Here is a 19,698-nt window from a genome sequence, read left to right as displayed (position 1 = left end):
TTTTCTTTCTATCAAAGTCAGATAAAGGGGAAAGGATGCCACTGCCAGCTGCAAAAAGGAGCAGTGTCCTTTAGGGGAGCTGCAAGAGGGAGCTCAATAGCAGATCAGATTAAGCCAAGATAGGGGATGTTAGCCTCCGGAGATCTCCAACACCTCATGTGTGAATACCTACTCACAGTAGTAGAGCATGTACTTCCTTGGGTACCTGTAAGTACATCACCTTAGGAAAGGCAGGGTGGGACTCATACCGTAGCCAGAAAGCTACTGTCAGGGTGGATGTGAGACTCCTCAGACAACTTGGGGTAAATTTGAAAGGGGCTGTATCTCAACAGTGTGAGCCTGGGCGATCTAGAGAAATACTGTGTTGTCATTGGTACTATGCCTCTATTCTTTAAAAACTGAGGTAGCTTTAGTTTTTCTCTTGCAATAGAATAGAATATGCTTGTAAATCATCCAGGAAATTTAGAGAAATATGATGAAGAACATAAAAGTCACTTGGGCTTTCACTGTGTGAAGATATTCACTGTTAAATTCTGAATATTAGCTTTCTGAATTTTTAAAATACCCAGGTGAAACATGGTGAACAGAAAATCTTATTCTGTTTATTTCCCTCTCGGGGCTAGATGTTGGCTGGAGTCAAAGTTTCCAGGAATTAGTAGGAAAAAGACTGAAGAGCCATTGAAATGGCAGGAGTGTGAGTGACCCCCTGCTCTGCTCTTTAGACTTTCATAAAGTTAGCAAAATTCCCCCAAAGCTGACTGTGAATGAACTCATTGAGAAAGCACCGACTTTACATCTGGGTTTTCTGAGGTGAAACATGTCCAGCATACAAAGGCACAGAAATGCACAGAGAGAAATGTGAGGGAAACCCAGGGGACGGTGTGGAGCTTCCAAAGGCCTTAGGTTGGTGTTGACATAGGCCAAGTTTCACCAGCACTAATGTCAGTGTGGCCCCGTAGGAACCTTACCTACTTTTATTCACGTCTCTCATCCCACCAGGGTGGCATGTGTGTGTATGTGTTGGGGATTATCTTTCCATCACTGGACAGAATGCCTGAGAAAATCAAGAGGAGAAAGGATTTATTTTTGGCTCATGGACTTACGGTTTCATAGATTTCAATCCATGGTCACCCTGTCCTTTTGCTTTTAGCCTAGAACATCATGAGAGGAGCACATGGTAGAGGAGATCTACTCACCTCAGAGTGGCCAGGATGCAAAAAGAGAATGGAAGTAGCTGTGTTCCCAATCTGTCCTTAAGGATGTGCCCCATTAACATAACTTCCTCCCAGTACGGCCCATCTCCCAAGGGTTCTACCGCTTTCCGATTGTTGTAGGCTGTGACCAAACCTATAGCATAGGAACCTTTGGGAGACTTGTGAAATGCAAACCGCTGGTGTGTGTGCGTAATTTTTAGAATTTGTAATATACGTTGTATAATTACATAATGTGCCTTAAAAATAAGATACAAATTATGTAATGTGCTTAAGAATGTTTGATGGCATAGCATAAAAAGCTTTCTGTATCAGAAAAAGTGTATTCAGATTCTGACATTTTTATTTTAAAGAGAAAAAAACAGAAAAGTCAAGAAGCAAACAAACAATCAAAAGCCAACAACAAAACCAAAATAACACCACCAACAACAAAACAATAGCAATATAGGATTTCAAAACCAAATGATAGGACATTAACAGTGGTTGTTATATTGCATATTGTTAATATCAAAATAGTTGCCCAAGTTGCCAAATACAGGCGTGCAAGACTGATCAAATAATATAATTTCCTTTTGAGCAGTTTATTTCCCTTTTACTATGTCTATTATGGCTTTTGGAACTTATTTACTCTTTCAGTTTCTTATACTAGTGACACAGTATGGTATTTACATGTGCGAGTCTGATTTATTTCACTAATGAGTGTGATTTCTAGTTGCACCCATTTACCTATAAAAGCATCGAATTTATCAGATGGTGATTTTGTATTAACATTCTACCATATGAGTGTTTCAAAATATATTTGACCACACATGTTAGATTAGATATTTTGATTGTTTTTAATACTATAAACAGTGCCACAAAATATATTTACACATATATTCACTTATAATTTTTATATAATTTTCTAGAATAAATTCAGACAATTTTCTAGAAAGAGATTGTTCAGCCATAGAGTATGTCTATTTTGAAGATTTTGTTGTACATACTATTATATATTCACAAAGATAGTAGCAATTATTCTTTCACTAATCCTGTATGAGAAATTTCTATATGCTTGCTATCCTTAAATGTTATATATCTTTTATACTTCTGACAATCTGTCACATGAGAAGTTGTAGATTTTATTTTTTATGTTTATGAATAGATCATTTTTAAATTTTATCTTACTTGTTTGATTATGGCAAGATTGTTTTTTCTACTTTTTTCATCGAATGTAGAAATTTAAATTATCACAAATATCTTAAATATGTTCTTCATCTTTTATTTACTTCTGACACAGTTTATGAGATTTTATGTCAATATAAAGTAACTATAAAGATCTTTGTTTATACTAATGATATAAAATTATTCAACTATATTCATATTTTTGTCTATTTTTATAGTTTGATATTTTAATTTTGTTGTATTTTATCCTTTTCTTTATTGAAACACAATGTTTTTACATTTTTATGGGGTTCATTATGGTAATTCAATACATACATTCAATGTGTAAGAATTAAGTCGGGGTAACAAGCACCTCTAGCTCTTCAAACTAAGCATTTTTATGTGTGGGGAGTTTCATACTCTTCTAGGCATTTAAAAACACATTCATTACACACTGTATGTCTAGTAGGCGCTCTACTATGATGTAGAAAAGCCAGAACTAATTCTGATTTGATGTGGACTTCCTTCATTCCCCTCCTCCTTTCCCTTCCTATTCCAAATGAGCCTTACACCATTCCATTCTTCTATAAGAGAAACTTATTAGTTTCCACAAATGAGTGAGAACATGGGGTATTTGGCTCTCCGCGCTTGGCTTATTTTGCTTGATATGATGACTCCCAGTTTCACCCACATTGCTATGAGTGATAAGATTTCTTTACTGCTGACTAATGTGTGCCTGTGTGTATGCACGTGCATGTTCATACGTGTGTGTGGCATTTATTCTAATCTATTCATCCCGTGATGGGCATCTAGATTGAATGTGTATTTTGGTTGTTATGAATAGTGTCACAATAAACACGGGAAGAGAAGTGATTGTATCTCCTTTTTGATGATTGTATCTCCTTTGGATATGCTATACACCCAGTAGTGGAATTGCTGGATCGTAGGGCAGTTCTATTTTTTAGTTTTTTCCTGAATCTCTATACTGTTTTCCATGATGGCTGCAATAATTTACACTCTAACCATTATGTATTCTCTGCATCTTAACCAGTATTTTCTTTTGATGACATTCTAACTGGGGTGAGATGATATCTCACTCTGATTTTGATCTGATGATTTTTATGTGCTTTTGGTCATTTATGTGTTCTTTTGAAAAGTGTCTGATTGAACCAGCTTGCTTCCCTGGTAAGTGGCTGTGGCTCTAGCAAGTTGTGGCTGCCACAGGACGAGAGCCACCCAGTGTCTCCAGAGATCCGTGCCGTGTTGGAACTTAGGGCACTGGGAAACCAAACAACCAGCTCGCCTCCCTGGTACACGGCCATGAGCCTACCATCCCATCCCCCCCATTAGCAAATGGGAGCCAGAGGTCTGAGCATCTTTTGGGAAGTTGACTATATGCAATAGAAAAATAAGGGGGATTTCCTTCTACCATCTCTTTGAAGACAAATATTGTTATCACTGTTTTGCTTTGTTCTGATCAATGGTATTGCTCTGTTCAATATTCTGTTTTGATAAATTCTATAGTGTTCTGTATTTCATTTGATTTTGCTGATTGAAAGAACAACTATTATGAAGATAATGGTGGTACCTATTACTGTTACCCCAGTAACCTGCTGTGAAGTTCTGCACCAATTTCATTACACTGTCTCAGCTGGCTTTTTTCCGGCTTGTTCTGTTGTACTTTACTACCTTAAAAATAATTGAAAAAAATTTTTTAAAAAGTGTCTGATTTATCCCAGTTTTTAACTGGTTTACTTATACTTTTGGCATTTTTACTTTCGTTCAGTGTACTTCCCCCAGGTGAACCAAAAGCCACATGCATGGTAGGCAAACACTCTACCACTGAGCTATATCCCCCAACCCTTTAAAAATTTCATTCAGCAGCAGCATCTCACTAAGTTGTCCCAGCTGGTCTTGAAATTGTGGTCTTCTTGCGTTAGCCTTCCCAGTAGCTATAATTATAGGTTTACACCACCGTCACACCCAGATAAGCTTTTTTTAGTTCCTGAATACTAAATCTTTACATATATCCTAGGTATTAAAAAAAAACAAAGAATTGCAAAGAAAGTGCTTCTGCTGATGCAATGGATGTGACAAGAATATATAAAGATTAGCAGAATGAGGTATAGCCTGGACACTGCTATTTAATGTTTAATTTTCAAAAGAAAACCACAAAAATCATTCATTTTAAAAATGAGTTACATTTATTGAAAATTTTGCTTAAAAGGAGAAATACAGCATAAAAGTTTATAAAAGGAACAAGTCATTCATCATTTTATCTTTTTCACTCTTAAAAGCAGAAACAATCTCTGAGCCAGAGCTTTTTAAAAAATAATAATGGCTTTCCACTGGCCTATATTTAGATTTGTGTGGGTAGGAGTATGGTTGCTGGGCATGGTGTACTGTGTAATAGACAGGAAAACTTGCTAATGGGAAAGGAAAAATTTGGAAAAGAGATTTTTATACACCAAAAGAAGTTTTTTTCCTGTTTCAGAGATTTTTCTTAGGAGCACCCTAAAGTTTTCCTTCAATTAAATGGAATTTAGTATTAAAATTATGTGAATCACTCAATAGTCATTCACTAACTTGTTTTTAAAATATTTCTAATTTCTTACCTACAGTTTTCATTGTTAGATACATAGTAATTTGGTTTTCTATTATCTAATTGGAGTAAAGATTGAAATATTATTTTCTCTTCTTTTTCTTTTACTGATTGTGAAATACAACTGAGATTAATGTACTTTGTAGACTCAGCAGGATTTGAGGTTTTTTTTTTTTTTTTTAACCTAGTGCAAATGTAGGGAATTGATTGAAATATATCCAGATCCTCACCCTGTTTGTCAAACAAACACTCATGCCATGTGTGTTTCAAAGTCACAGTGTGCTTGGCTATTTTCACTTTTTAGCAAAGCTGGTTTGATGCAATTTCACATTTGAGAATTTTACATAAGCTGAAGTCAAGAAGTCTGCACTCCTTACCCGACTTGGCTTTAGTTTAAAATATTCTTGTAGTTTAAGCAAATAGTTACAGGAACTGAAAAAAACTCCTAAAGTATAGAAACTGTAAGGGCTAGTTGCTATAGAAATCTACCTTTGACTTTCTGGGTAGTGCTTCTGTCTACACTGTATAGAAGTCTCTTTGCCAGTGCTCTCTGCCACCCAAGATCTGTTCAACAGGGGAGTTCTGTGAACAGCATAACTTCTCATCCAACTGGAAAATTCCTTTCTTTTATGTGTGCCAGCAGGCAGGTGGGGTTCCAAATGCTCATGAAGGCTTGTTGGACTGAAATTCTGCTGAGTTACAAGATTTTGCCTTGCACATCCCAGAACTGATTTTCTATTCTTTTGGTAGTCTGGTTGAAAGTTGGGATATAAATGAACTAGGACGGCAGAATCTTCAAAAAGTACTGGCAAACTCCATCAATGTGCAAGAAAGCAACTCACTGTCCTCTGTCTCCCTTTGACTTCAAGCAGCTAAGCAAAAACTCTGCATCTCTGGAGTCCAGAGATTAGGTCTTGCCTGTGAAAGTCACTCGACTGTAGTGTGGTGTACATTTTTTCCTTGTGCTGGAACCACACCTGAGTGATGGTTTGAAGGGACAGTGACAGTGTTTAAGGTCTCTCTTTTATAAGAATTCTAACCAAAGAGTGTGAACTTCAAGGTGTGCAGTGGACAGACAGGTGATACAACTGAGCAAGACAGACAGAAGGAGGCTTTGGAACTGAAGAACTATTTAGAAGGCTCTGGGTGGGTATAAAACCAGAGCTGGCACCTCTCAGCTCCTTCCAGTTGTCACACAGGAATCTGGCTTCGTGTAGCCAGATCTTTGGATTTGTCAAGACAAGTTAGATATTTACATGAAATGTATTTACTATAAAATTTATAAAACAAGTTCATAAAATATTTTGAATGCCTTATCAAAAGCATTTCAACACTTCAGTTCTTTGTAGACTGTCACCTTCTCAGCAAGGATTTCTGTGAACACACCCTTTCAGTTGAAAACCCCTACCCAGCCATGACCCCTCTTTATTTTCCTTCTATGCTATTTCCATCTCCATAGGAACACATGGTTACTATCTAATACCGAGAGCAGGAAATTTTATCTAGATGTCTAGCTCCAAGAACAGTGGTTGCTCTCTAAAGGGACTTTTAGTCAATTTTTTGTCACTGTGACTAAGTACTTGAGAAAAGCAACATAGAAAAGGGAGGTTTATTTAGGCACATGGTCTCAGAGGTATCAGCTCATGTTCTCTTGTCTTCCTTTGGCTGTGGCGAGGTGGAGAATCATGGCAAAGAAGCAAGGCAGAGGGAATCTGCTCACCTCGTGGGAACCAGAAAGCAGAGAGGAAAAGCCAGAGAAGGAGTCAGGGATGAGACACAGCCTTCACATCCATACCCTGAGTGACGTGCTTCATCCAGTTAACCCCTACTTCCTAATAGGTCCGTGGGCTATGAGCTCATTAACAGGATAACCCACTGAGGAAGTTAGAGCCTTCAGAACACAGTCATTTTCCAAAACCAACACCTCTGAAAATCATTGCATTGTGTAACAGTTTCCATCATGTGAGCCTTGGGAGACAGCCAAGCCATATCAGAGACTCCAAGAGTATTATTGAATTAAAGATTAATTGAAACAATAAGGAAATGCAGATTTAATATGCAGTTACAAGTCTAGGGTCAAATGAGGGAGGCACCCAGGACGTACAATTGGTATGGTCATAAGAATGAGTATCTTCTTAAATTTTTTGTCATAAATACTTTTGTACCTTATTGGCACTACTTCTGTATGGATGCAATTGCCATAGCGATCTCTCATCTTATCCTGAGGGTGGGGCAAGAAAGCGAAGAGGATTAGGAAGCTTGAAGGTTAATATGCTAGTCCTACTTAAAAGTTTCTAGTTGCACTGTGTCTCTAATATGCCCATCAAATGCATGGAAAATATTGAAACAGATGATACGGAAATCCTCAGTCAGAATGTAACATTTCAGGGGCTGGAAATTTTAGTTTATGTTCTCTTCTCCATTTTTATATAGAAAAATGTAAAACATGGTGAACTTGTCTGAAAATTTTCCATCAGCAAGACAAGACAGAATTGATTTCACTTCTAGGTGTGAGGTGATACCAGTGATTTGTTGAAAGCCAAGATAGGGAATAAATAAGAAGAGGTATTATAATTCACTTTCAAATTAAAATCAGATATAACTTGAAATGAAAAGTAGTAATTATAAGTATGCAGGTTTTGTGACAAAGATCAGCCAGTGTTTTTCATATGCGTTCTATCCTCTGTATCGTGGATTCTGTGTATATTTGTTCAACAAACCTCAAGTGGAAAATATTCAGAAAAAACCACAGACCTTTTTTTCTGTGGTCAGTACTGTAGCATAACAACCATTTCCAAGACCATGTACATTTTACTAAGTATTGCAAATAATCTAAAGATGATTTAAAATATTCAAGATGATGTAGGTAGGTGATATGCAAATATATGCCATGTGATAGAAAGGCTATGTGCATTTGTGGATTTTGAGATCCACGAGTGGGTCTTAGTGCCAGTTCTCCATGAATTCTCAGAGACGGCTGTATTGTTTTACTGGCTAAATAGAAACATCATTTTATATTCATGTTCGCCAAAGAGACAGTGATTCATCAGTATAACATAGGATTAATGTAATGGCAAATGTCACTGATTGTTACACGGCAAATGCAGGAGGAAGCTGTGAGAGGATAGTCGATTGGAATTGAGGCAGATCAAAATACAAATTGTTAAAGAAACTGTTGGAAAACAGGTTTCTCAACCCGAGCTGCAGTGGGAGGATCTAAAAGGAATTTCTAAAGAGCTCACAACAGACCTGTAGGAGAATAATCTTTAAATATTTGCCATGCCTGGTAGTGCAAAGATCTTTAGAATGACATCAGTTAAGGAAGGACGTTCTGTACTCATTTCCCGCCTTCTGCCAACCCCAGGAGGCTGAAATTCTTACTCACTGGGAGGGAAGGAAGTGCTGAGAGATAAAAGGCCCACTATCACCCTTTTTGAAGCCTACCGTTGGTAAGAAAGAGAAAAAGATTTGACTTTCCATCAAACAAAGAGCTTTGCATGTTACACGGGATGAGGCATTCTCATTATGGGATGGAAACTGTTTTGTAATATACACTGACCCAGGATTGTTTTCTAAGAGTAAAATGTCATGGAACATGACAGACTTCATTTCAGGGGAAGCAAGTTTTAAAGTGACAGTGGGCAGGAGACAGCACTGAAGTTTCTTTTTGATCCTGTCTCCTGCTTATTTTTGCTTGGTTACTGACTGTCCAGAGCTAGAGCAGACTTGCACTAATTCTGTGGCCAGTCTCTGCAATGATTGTTACATTTTCTAAAAAGCTTCCTTCTATGAAGAACAGCCATTTGCTTAATGAGATTGAAAAGATGATTGGGTATTACAGGTATATTTATATGGCTGTATTGTAACTGGATATGAAAGAAGTAAAAGACAAGTTTATGGATATTCTTATATATATGGTAGAACAAATATATTTATTGCAACTTGCTTATCTAACATGAATCTAACATGGCAGAAGACTTGCATTAAACATCCATATGTGTCCTTCTACAATATTACGTCTTTGCTTTCTTTTTTGAGAGACAAAGTCTCACTATCCAGGTCCGGCCAACCCTGAACTGTCTAGACAGCCCCAGGCTGTCTTAGTCTCCTGGCTACTGGGATTGTAAGTGTGTACCATTACACACAGCTCTATTTTATTTAAACTCTAAAATTAGTTTTGTTTAAACTTCAAAATGTCTCAAAAGTGTAGGAGACCTACCTATCTCATGCCCTCAAGCATACTCAGAAATGGGCTATAAAGTGCATCATTTTTCCTTTTCTTTGTTGTCTTTAACTGGAAAAGCGTAGGTTACTTTAGAGAACCTACGGTACCTAATGTAGCCTGGCAAATGGTTTTGTAATTAGCATTTGTCTTATGACACACAAGACCTAGCAAACCCTACTGGGCTAATTACTCAAAGTCTCAAACATCATGGGAGACTTCTTTTTCTTTTAAACAATGCCTGAAGTTTTGAGACATTTCAAGACATTCCAAGGCATAACTTGTGGCAACAAAAAATAAGTACAAAACAGTTGGGAAATCATGAGCAGCCCCTGCCAGTAAAAGAAACTGATCAAATTCTGGTGCTCTATCAGTAAAAGTTAAAGATGGATTGTCCTTAGATCATGTACGTATCACATCTGTGCCTAAGTTCTTGACCTTCAATGTGCTACCCTTTCATATAATTGAATAGCTTTGGGAACACTTCTCCCTCACTAGAGTCAGGTCTGGGTTCATTGGTGAGGTGCTGGTGGGCCATGGGCTCAGAGTGAGGACCCTCTGGGGCAGCAGGGTATCATTTCTGAATTCTATTTTCTGCCACCTACGCTGTGTCTTCACGTAGTGGTGGCTCCATGTGGTTGACTGTGGTGATGATGTCCTCTGTGGAAACTCAGTGGACTTTCACTTCAAATGGGTGTGAGTTGCTGTCTTATTTACTTTTCCCATTTCTGAGACAACATACTTGACACTCAAACTTAAAGGATGAAAGGTTTATTGTAGTTTACAGCCTGCAGAGGTTTCAGTTTGTAGTTGGCTGGCTCCAAGGCAGGGCGGCAGGGCGGCATGGCGGAGGGGCAAAGCAGAGGAGAAGAAAACCAAACAGTTCATCGGAAGGCAGAAGGCAGGAGGCAGCAGAAGCACCAAGCAGCAGTGATAGAGCGGCAAGCAGCAGCCGCCACCCTCTGTCTGCGCCTTGTGTTCCATCCAGGCTGCATGTCCTTCAGGTGGGCAGCACTCACAGCGGGGGAGGACCTTCCCATTACCCACACCTAGAACGATGCCAAACCAATCAGTAGACTCATTCAGAAATCTCACGCCCTTGATTCCAGCATCACATACTAAATTCCAGCAAAACACACGGTAGATCCAGCCACCTCTGAAAAGCGCCCCCTATGACTGCATGAGGCTTTGGAAAAACACCTAGACACAAGCCATAACAATTAGTGTATGAAATTATCCTCCTACAAAATTAATTAAATTATCTTGCTTCAATCAGTTTAATAAAAAGTAATAACTGACAATTAACATTTTACAAAAACATTTAACAAAAGCTCTTCAGTGGTTCCATTTACTTACAAGTTTAATTTTAAGTGACTAAAGGCAATATTTAAATCTTGCTACTCTATGGTCCCAACATACATTCAGCAGGATTTTTAACCTATTTTATGTTGTGGTCTGGCAAAAATACAGATCCCTTTTCAGAGTGTGGTTTTTAAATGCATAGATTAAGCTGGGCATGGTGGTGCACATCTGTAATACCAGCACTCAGGATGCTGAGGCAAGATGATCACCACCAATTTGAGACCAACATGGTCTACGTAATGAGTTCAAGGCCAGCCTAAAGTGTGTAGAAAGACCTTCTCTCAAAAAAAAAAAAAAAAAAGTATAGAATAAAAAGACAACCAATTAAATGGAAATGTATCAAAATACTTTAAAATCTGGTAACATATGTAGTTCTTTTTTAAATTTTTTTATTTTGAAGGTAGTAAAATACAACAGAACAAGACAGAATAAAGCCAACTTAGACCCATGTAGTGAAATTGATACAGAAGTTCACAGCAGGTTACCAGGATAACAGTAATAGGTATCACAGTATATTTCATTCACTTTATAATAGTTGTATATCAAAATAAAATGAAATAAAGAACATTATAGAACTTATCAAAACAGACTATTGAATAGAGCTGTACCATTAATCAGAATAAAGCAAAACACTAATAAAAATATTTGCCTTCAGAGAGATGGTAGAAGGAAATCCCCCTTATTTGCTATGGCCAACCTCCCAAGAGATGCTCAGATTTCTGATTCCCATTTGCTAACAGGCTGACAGGGGAAGGAGGGTGGGGGAAGTGGGATGTTTGAGTCTAGACCGTGCACCAGTAGGTTCACTATTGCTCACCAGGGAGGTGAGCTGCTTGCTTGGTTTCCCAGCATCCTAAGTTCCAACATGGCCCAGATCTCAGGAGACACTGGTGGTTTTCCATATGTAGTTCTTTATTAACATATAATAAAATTTAGCAAAAGTCTAATAATTATGATAATTTCAAAGCTGTGATGAGCCTGAATGGTAATTTAAGGTATTTGTAATAACTATAATACATCATTAAGTAATCTATGATTTTTATTGGAGACAAAGTCACAAGTACTACTAACAGTATTGAAATTATTTCTTCTCATTCAAGATGGAAGGAAATACTAAGTTAATGAAAATAAAGGTCCTCTTCCCCTCCAGTTCAATCCCACTCCACAAGGCCTTCCCCACCCCTGCTTTCATCTCCCCTTAGGAACTCCTGCCTATTCTCCAGAGAGTGATTTTTTTTCTCCTATTTTAAGCTCCAAGGAGCCCCAAGACATTTTCTGCTTTAGTATAGGTGTCACCCATCTTAAAACCTAGTGACAGCAGATGCCCTGAATGTGTAGAAGGCTGGCAAGTCAGACAATGGAGAAGAGTGAGAAACATGTCCTCTCCCATGTCCTCCAGCAAGCCATTCAAATATAGCTTTCTTTAAAACAAACAAACAGTGATGTACTAGCCAAATAAAGATTAGCCCAGAGTTGGCTAGTAAGCAGCTGCGATTTAATCAGCTGCAGTGAACTGCCAGTTCTCTCCTATACCCCACCCCACATGTCCTTTATGCAGAAAGTCCTTCCCCTCTAATCAGCTTGCATCAAAACATAACCATCTTAGCGGTTGGTATTTCCTGCTTCCCCTAGCTGCAAGCCATCTGGCCTGTTTCTGTGCTCCCAGAGAACTTGGTTCAAATCTCTCTGTTTTGTTTTTAAACACAGGTCACATTTTGCCCTCTATCTGTAGATGCCCTGTGTTTGTATCCAGCTTTCACTTTTCCTGCCGGACCCAGAGCTCTCAACAGCTGGACCATTACCCTGCTTCTCTCTGCATCTCCCCTCGTGCCTGTGTTTAGGTGTGGACCATGCCACGCAGATGGAGCGGGCTTGGGCTGACTGTACTGAGCCAACCTCTGCTTCCTTGGCTCTCTTGGTCTGATGTCTTTCTCTGTTTTTTGTCACCAGGGATAAAGCCCTAATATAATTTTCCTTTCATTGAAGACCTCACATAAGTTTCCCTTCCAGGCAGAAAAGTGTCTGATGCTCTCTAAAGTCTTTCTCGAGGACTGGGCATTCATTCATTCATTCATTCATTCACACAGTTCCTCATCTCTCCAAAGCCAGCTGAGAGGATAGTGTGAAACACACTGAGATAGAAGCAAGGTGTATACATGCTTTAATATCTGTTTGTGAAACTTTTCTTAGTTGTTCGGAGACAAAGAGATTAATTCCTCTCTATCAAAATGCATTTTCCCCACGGTGTGTCGTGAAGGAGCCTAAGTGGCTTTCTATTAATATGATCAGTCAGCAGTGGCCAAGGCTCCACTGAGGTACCATAGCCATGAACACCCGAACTGCCATGAAGTTTCATTTAAAGACCTTAAAAGCAACAAAATTTGTTTGTGTCCTGTCTTTAAAAACTTCTGGCAACATAGTCTTGAATAAATTACTGAAAATCTGAGTCTCAGTTTTATTATCTGTAAGCTATAGTATCATCTATCTCCTCGAATCATTTGGTGATTAACCGAATTAAAACATGCCATGGCTTGATTATGGGTGGTGTCCATATGGAAAGGTGAGCTGCCTGGGGTGGTTCTGGGAAGTGTATGACCATTAAGGAATGGAGTCTAGTGAAAGGCCCTCAGGTCACTGGGAAGTGCCCATAAAGGGGACTATGTTATGCCCAGTCTTCTCTGGGTCTCTTGTATCAACTCCTTGCCTTGACGCATCTGTATGACGTTTGCTCTTACAGAGGCCCAATACAAAGGCCCCAGCCAAATGTTGGGCTTGAACTTCAGAACTGTGAGCCAAAGTAAACCTCTTTTCTTTGTCAGCAAGCTGTGTCATGTATTCCATTACAATGATGTGATGATAATTAATGAAACTAATATATGTGCACCTCTTAGAGAAGTGCCTGGTACACACATGGTAAGTACTCTGTGAATGTCAAAAGTGCTAACTGATACAAAATATCTCCCAAATACCTGTTTCTCATTAAGTACCTGCTTTGGGCCAACCACTGGATTAAGCATCAGGAATCTAAGACTGATAAACATTGTCCTTTCCTGAAGGACTTCATAACACAATGTAATGCTTTCTGAGAAGTAGACTGGAAACTCTTTGGGAAGACTTTTTCTAAGACACTACTTTTTCATTTGACTGAATAAAAAGCCAGACATACATGATTTATTTTTAAAAATAAATATGTGTAATAATGTACAGTTACTTTGGATTAATGAGTGTCAAAATCACTTAAAAGAACCCTTTATGTTGTATTTTTTTGTCATTAGTTATCATCTCAACAATTCTGTAGCATCAGATGTGATCTTTAGTTCCTTATGCTCAAATTTTCTAGATCTACTGTTTGAGTAAACAATATCATCTGATAGAAATCTAAATAACATTTCTGCTCAGGAGGAAATTGTGCCCCTGAAGAGTGACAGGCAACCCTAAGATCCTGTAGGACAGAGACTGACATGCAGGGCATATTTGATCAATGAGTTTCCCTACCTTAATTGTTGATACACTGTGTCAATTTGAGAAGTCGAAAAGCTTAACTAAGTAACTCCACAGTACTGCATCCTAGGGTGTAGTGGACGTGCCCTTAATGCATAGGATACTGTTCGTTCTGTCAACTTGAGAAGTTTAGAAGTTTAAGTGATTCATCAGGGGCCAGGGGCCTCGCTTTGTAAACATCCTGAGCCTGTGTAAGAGGAGGGCACAGAGATGATGTAAGTGCTACACACACCCTGGGGACAGTAACCTGCATACAGTGGAAGGGAGGGAGGGCAGGAGGCTTCCTCTCCTGCTTTTTCTGCTCTTGTTGCTTTTGCTGTCTTCTGTCACCTCACCCCCTCTGCCATAGGCCATTGTGCCTGGGAATCACCAGATTATGAACTGAAACCTGCACAAACTGTGAACTAAATAAACCTTTCTTTCCGTAATTTGGGTGTTGGATATTTTGTCTCAGCAATGAGAGGAAAGTAACCAAGACACCTACCAAACAGGTGGCACTGTCTTTGTCCATTTTGTGTTTTGATATCGTAATACCACAGACTGGGTAATTTACAAAGAAAAATTATTTCTCACAGTTCTAGAGGCTGAGAAGTCCAATATCAAGGTTCTGACATTTGTTTGGGGGTCTCCGTGCTGTCATTCTATGACAAAAGGGCAACATAACTCCAGAACCATAAAGAAAAAGACCAAACTCATCTTTATTATCGGGAACGCACTTTCTCTCAATAAGCCACTTACGAAGTCAGAGCACTTGTGATCTAACTAATCCTTTAAAGTCCCACCTCTCAGCACTGTTGCCTTGGGGATTAAGTTTCTAACACATGAACTTGAAAGACACACTCAGACCAGAGCAGAGAAGGAAGAAATAGAGGGAAACACCCACATCAACCTAACAGGGCTTCTGTGCAGAACAAACCCTACGGCTGTTCCCCTGGTCACAAAAATGACCAAAACCAGTGGAAGCAATCTCTAGTTCTTAATAAAGTATAGACGTTTGTGGGTGCCACACAGAATCAAATACCGGTAGAACATTTACCAAAGAGACAGAAGTTGTAGAAAAACATTTGATTCCATTCTGTCTGCTGCTGTTCTATCATTAAAGGACTTATAGAGTTGTCCATAGTTGCCAACCAACAGGCATACCTTCCCAGATCATTCTTTTTACAATGCATGGGAGCATGTGGGAGAACAGCATGAGTGAATTAGATTTTGGCGCTTGTCACTGTTTGAATTTTTTGTCTTGGCAGCTGCTACTGGCAGTCTTTAAAAGACTGCAATAATGTTTCTGGAAAATCACTGGTGACTAGTGCCAACACTAAGAAACTCACACCAGCAGAAACTGGTCATGTCTTTTCCTTAAAATCTCATATCTTAACATTATTGCAGAGTAAGGTCTCTTTAGAAATAAGAACATTAATATGTATGCTTTGGTCCAGAGCAGAAGATCTATTTCAGTTTGTCACACAAAAGTCCTGAGGGTCTTTTGGTAGATAGATCATTCTCATGGAACTTGGTGATCTCTTGGGAAAAAATAAAGAAATCTGCCTGTTTCGTTCTTTGTTTGATTTTTGATTTTTTTTGGACACTGCTCTTTGGTTTCTCTCAAGAAAATAATAATTTAGTATCAGGCAAAGTTTATTGTCTGGTAGATAGATGATATTTAGGGCAAGTTTATTGACTGACCAAAAGAATACCTACAGTTGTCTCTTGATCCACAGGGTATGTGTTCTAAGACACTCGGTACATGCCTGAAGTTATAGGTCATATTAAATCCTAAATTATGGTAATTTTTTTTGGAGACAAGGTCTTTTTATGTAGTTAAGGCTGAGTTTGAACTGACTATGTAATCCAGGTTGGTTTCGAACGCCCATTGAATTTCCTGCCTCAGTCTCTCAAGTGCTGGGATTACAGGTATGCACCATCACCTCTGGCTAAATTCTGTTTTTTTCTAGATAAGCAAATACAAGTTTAATGTGTCTTTTTCCACCATAAATAAGCATTTATCATGCACCATGGCTATACCTTTTGAAGTTTTTGACGTGATAGTGAAACTACTCTGAATGCTTTTTTTTCACAATTTCAAGGATAGAAGATTTTTTGTTATGCTAGATGTCAACAACCTCAGATTATGATTTTTCATTCCTCATTACATAGACAATTCTACCTTTTCATTTGAAAGAAGCACTTGAAGGCTTTTTTTGGCATATTGAGGATTTGGGACATCACTACTCTTGCACTGCAGGTCATTAAATACAATAAAGATTTAGACAGGGGCACTGTAAGATACTGCAGCTGTGGGTCTGATAAGCTGCTGAGTGAGTAAAGAGCAGGTCCTGAACAGAGTGGAGATGAGATGATCACTTATTTATATCCTGGGCAGGCAGGAGCAGGACAATGTGAGATTTTTGTCCTGCTCCTCAAACAGCATGCAGTTTAAAACTCATTGTTTATTTCTTTAATTGCCCATTTAATATTTTCAGACCATTAATGGCTGTGGGTAAGTGAACCTGCAGAAAACAAGACCACAATAAGGGAAGACACTACGTTCACATGCCAGTCAGTCCTCTGCCTGTGTCTCCCTCCTCCCCATAGCACAGGCATTTTCCTTCAAGAGCTCAGCTTCTTTTACTCCAAACCCTCGGGTAACTTGATGAACAAGTGACGTAGGTTAGTAGTCAAAAGCATAACATTTTTAGTCAAACACATTTGCATGTGTCTCCAGTCTTTGCAAATAACTACACAGAAAATATGAGAAACAAGTACAGTCAACTTCAATATTTTTTCTCCACTATAAAAGTGCTGTTTGGGATCTACCCGTATAGCTTTATTGGAAGATAACAGGTTTCTTCAAATTTTAGTCATTTGCAAGTTGCCTGCACAGTATTTACTATCTTCAGATACCATTTGTGCTATTAATTCCTTAATATTTTCTTTAAACTGAATTTTATAGAAAGATTTTCTTTAAACTCAATTTTATAGAAAGATTAACTTTATAGAAAGATTAAATATTCTTTAAACTCAATTTTATAGAAAGAATACCATTATTATTTCACCAGCAATAGAATGAGTATGAAAAAAACCAATGAATTTGGACTGGAGCTAAAAATTCCTCTGCCAGCTGTGTCAGCTGTCTCTGCTTAAGAACCTCATTTCACAGGGCCCAGAGGAGGTAGAAAGGTGCTTAACAGCCTGACTGATCAGGTGATCCTGGCCCCTCAGAGGCCCTTGACTCCTGAGATTCCTGTTAATGTGCACATGCGTCCTATGGCCCCTATAAGCAAAGCACTTGCAGACTTGGCTGCTCTCATGACAGTGCCACTGAATTGAACATATATATGGACAAGACAACAAAATGGCCCCAGAGACTCTCCACACTCTCAACAGATAGCCAAGAGGCACCAGCAGAAAAGAAAACAAGCACTACATAGCAGAGCTGCACAGGATGATTAAAGAAGAACTGAAGAAATTCAGGAAGTTCAAAGAGAACATGTCTGAAAACACAGCAGAAACACTATACAAATGGACGTATGTACATATGAGAGAAACAAAAATGGGAAGAGCTGACCAAAGTGGTGCAAAATGTGAATGACAAATTTATCAAAGTCATAGAAAAGTCACAGAAAATGTGTTTGACCCCTACAAAAAGGGGCCAAACACACTCCAGAGATTAAAAAAAATTCGTAAAAAGCAGAAATGACTAACATGCAGACAGGTTTTCTGAAATTAAGAGCCAAATGAGAAATCATGACAAATTACTCAGAAAAGCATTAAAAATGATGAAAACATGAGAAGTGCATTCAACAGCTACTAGATGATGCAAAGTAGATTAACTTAAAGCTAACTGGAGTTAGAAGAAAAGTAGATAACACATATGGAATAAAAAAGTTTGCAGAAACCATAATAGAAAACTTTCCAAGTACAGTAAATTTCTGACTTACAAACATTTGAGTTGCAAATTTTCACAGATATGAATGGGCTTTGTCTTTTTATACTCCTAGATGTAAGCAAATTGTGAAATTAGCTCACAATTTTGCTGGCAAAAATAGTTCACTTACAATATTCATGTGGGGGTGCTTTTATTTATTATTATTATTATTTTTTTTGCTTTACATGGTTTATTTGTATTAAAGGTATAACCAGACTTTCAAACAAATCTGACTTATGAATATTTTCTGCAACTGAACTTGTTTGTAAGTTTGAGACTTACTATACGAGGAAAGATTTCAACATACAGGTACAAGAGGCTTACAGGACATGAATTAACTACAACAACAACAACCACAACAACAAGCTTCCTATGACACACCATAGTCAAACAGAAAGGATTTTAAAAGCTGTCAGGGGAAAGCAACAAATTGCTTATAAAGGTTAACTCTCTTTTACAGATCACTTATTAACACAAATTTAAAGGTCAGAGGGCTGTAGATTGAAGTGCTTGAAACCCTAAAAGCAAACAACTTCCAAGCCAGAATAATATGTCCTGCAAAAACTATCTCTTAGAATTGATGGATAAATAAGGACATTCCACAACAAAGAGCACCTTAAGAGATTACAAAACAAAGAACACCAAATCAACAGTCAAAAAATACTCAAGAACATCCTTACACAGAAACAACAAAGTAAAAAAATCAGATGGAATAAATACAACAACTAAGGCAAACTGAAGAAAAATAAAGAACCCAACAATGGAAAAAATGTAAAGAAATATCTTTTATTAATAACTCGATGTCAATAGCTTCAACTCCACAATTAAATAAAGTTTTTAAAGGCACAGATGGTAGATTGGATCAAAAAACCAGAATCCAAAAATCTTTTGCACTCAAGAAGATGATCTAATTCCAAAAGAAATTCATAAACCAAAAATCAAAAGATAAAAAAATAATATTCCACATACCAGGACTATGAAAACAAACAGAGTTATTCTCAAACAAAGTAAATTTCAAGCAAAAACTGATTAAAATAGGAAAAAAGCTGACTACATATCAGGAATAATTCAACAGGAAGAGATAAGAATTTTAAACATGGATCAAATATCAGGACACTTAACTTCATAGAACAAATCCTGTGAGACACAAAAGATCAAATAAACACAAACACAATCATTGTGGGTGACCTCTGTACCCCATTTTCATACAGAGACAAAATAGCTAAAGCAAAATATCTACAAACCCAAATAACAAGGCTGAACTATAGTTTACCCTATGACAAAAGAACACTGATTCATAGCAGCACATGGACCTTTCTCCAAAATATATCATGCATACTGGTACATAGAGATTGCTTAAATACAAGAAGATAGATAGATAGATAAAATCCATGAATTAAAGAGCTGGTTCTTTGAAAGTATAAACAAAATATAAAAGCCCTTAGGAAAACTTACCAAAAGAAAGGAAGAAAAAACTCACATTGATGCACTTAAAAATGGAAAAAGATGAGATCACAGTGGACCCCAGTGAAATCCAGAAGATTATTGGTAACTACTGTGAAAAATTGTACACCAAAAGAAATTGGAGAATCTTGAAGAAATAGACAGACTTCTAATATGAATTACAAACTTAAACTTAAAAAAATAAAAATTCTGAACAACTCAATCAATGAAACTGATCCAGTAACTTTAAAAAACTACTAAGAAAAGCCAAGACTTAATGGATGCACCA

General features: G+C 37.8%; 1 long non-coding RNA gene across 2 annotated transcripts in view; it reads right to left on the bottom strand.

Moving 5' to 3' along the window:
- LOC134471642 (uncharacterized) overlaps positions 1-19,698 on the bottom strand; it is a 179,543-nt gene that overhangs the window by 18,202 nt on the left and 141,643 nt on the right. The window contains exon 5 of one of the 2 annotated variants that reach the window (XR_010041151.1): positions 9,872-10,227. The exons of the other annotated variant lie outside the window; for it this stretch is intronic. This is a non-coding gene — a long non-coding RNA (uncharacterized LOC134471642). Of the gene's footprint in view, positions 1-9,871; positions 10,228-19,698 lie in introns of those variants that run through there. 2 annotated transcript variants of the gene reach the window in all.

Source organism: Cavia porcellus, unplaced genomic scaffold (genome assembly GCF_034190915.1).
Source record: "Cavia porcellus strain 051 isolate PalLab524CR breed Dunkin Hartley unplaced genomic scaffold, mCavPor4.1 scaffold_19, whole genome shotgun sequence".
Taxonomy (NCBI): Eukaryota; Metazoa; Chordata; class Mammalia; order Rodentia; family Caviidae; genus Cavia; species Cavia porcellus.
This window is presented reverse-complemented; position numbering and strand designations above follow the sequence as displayed.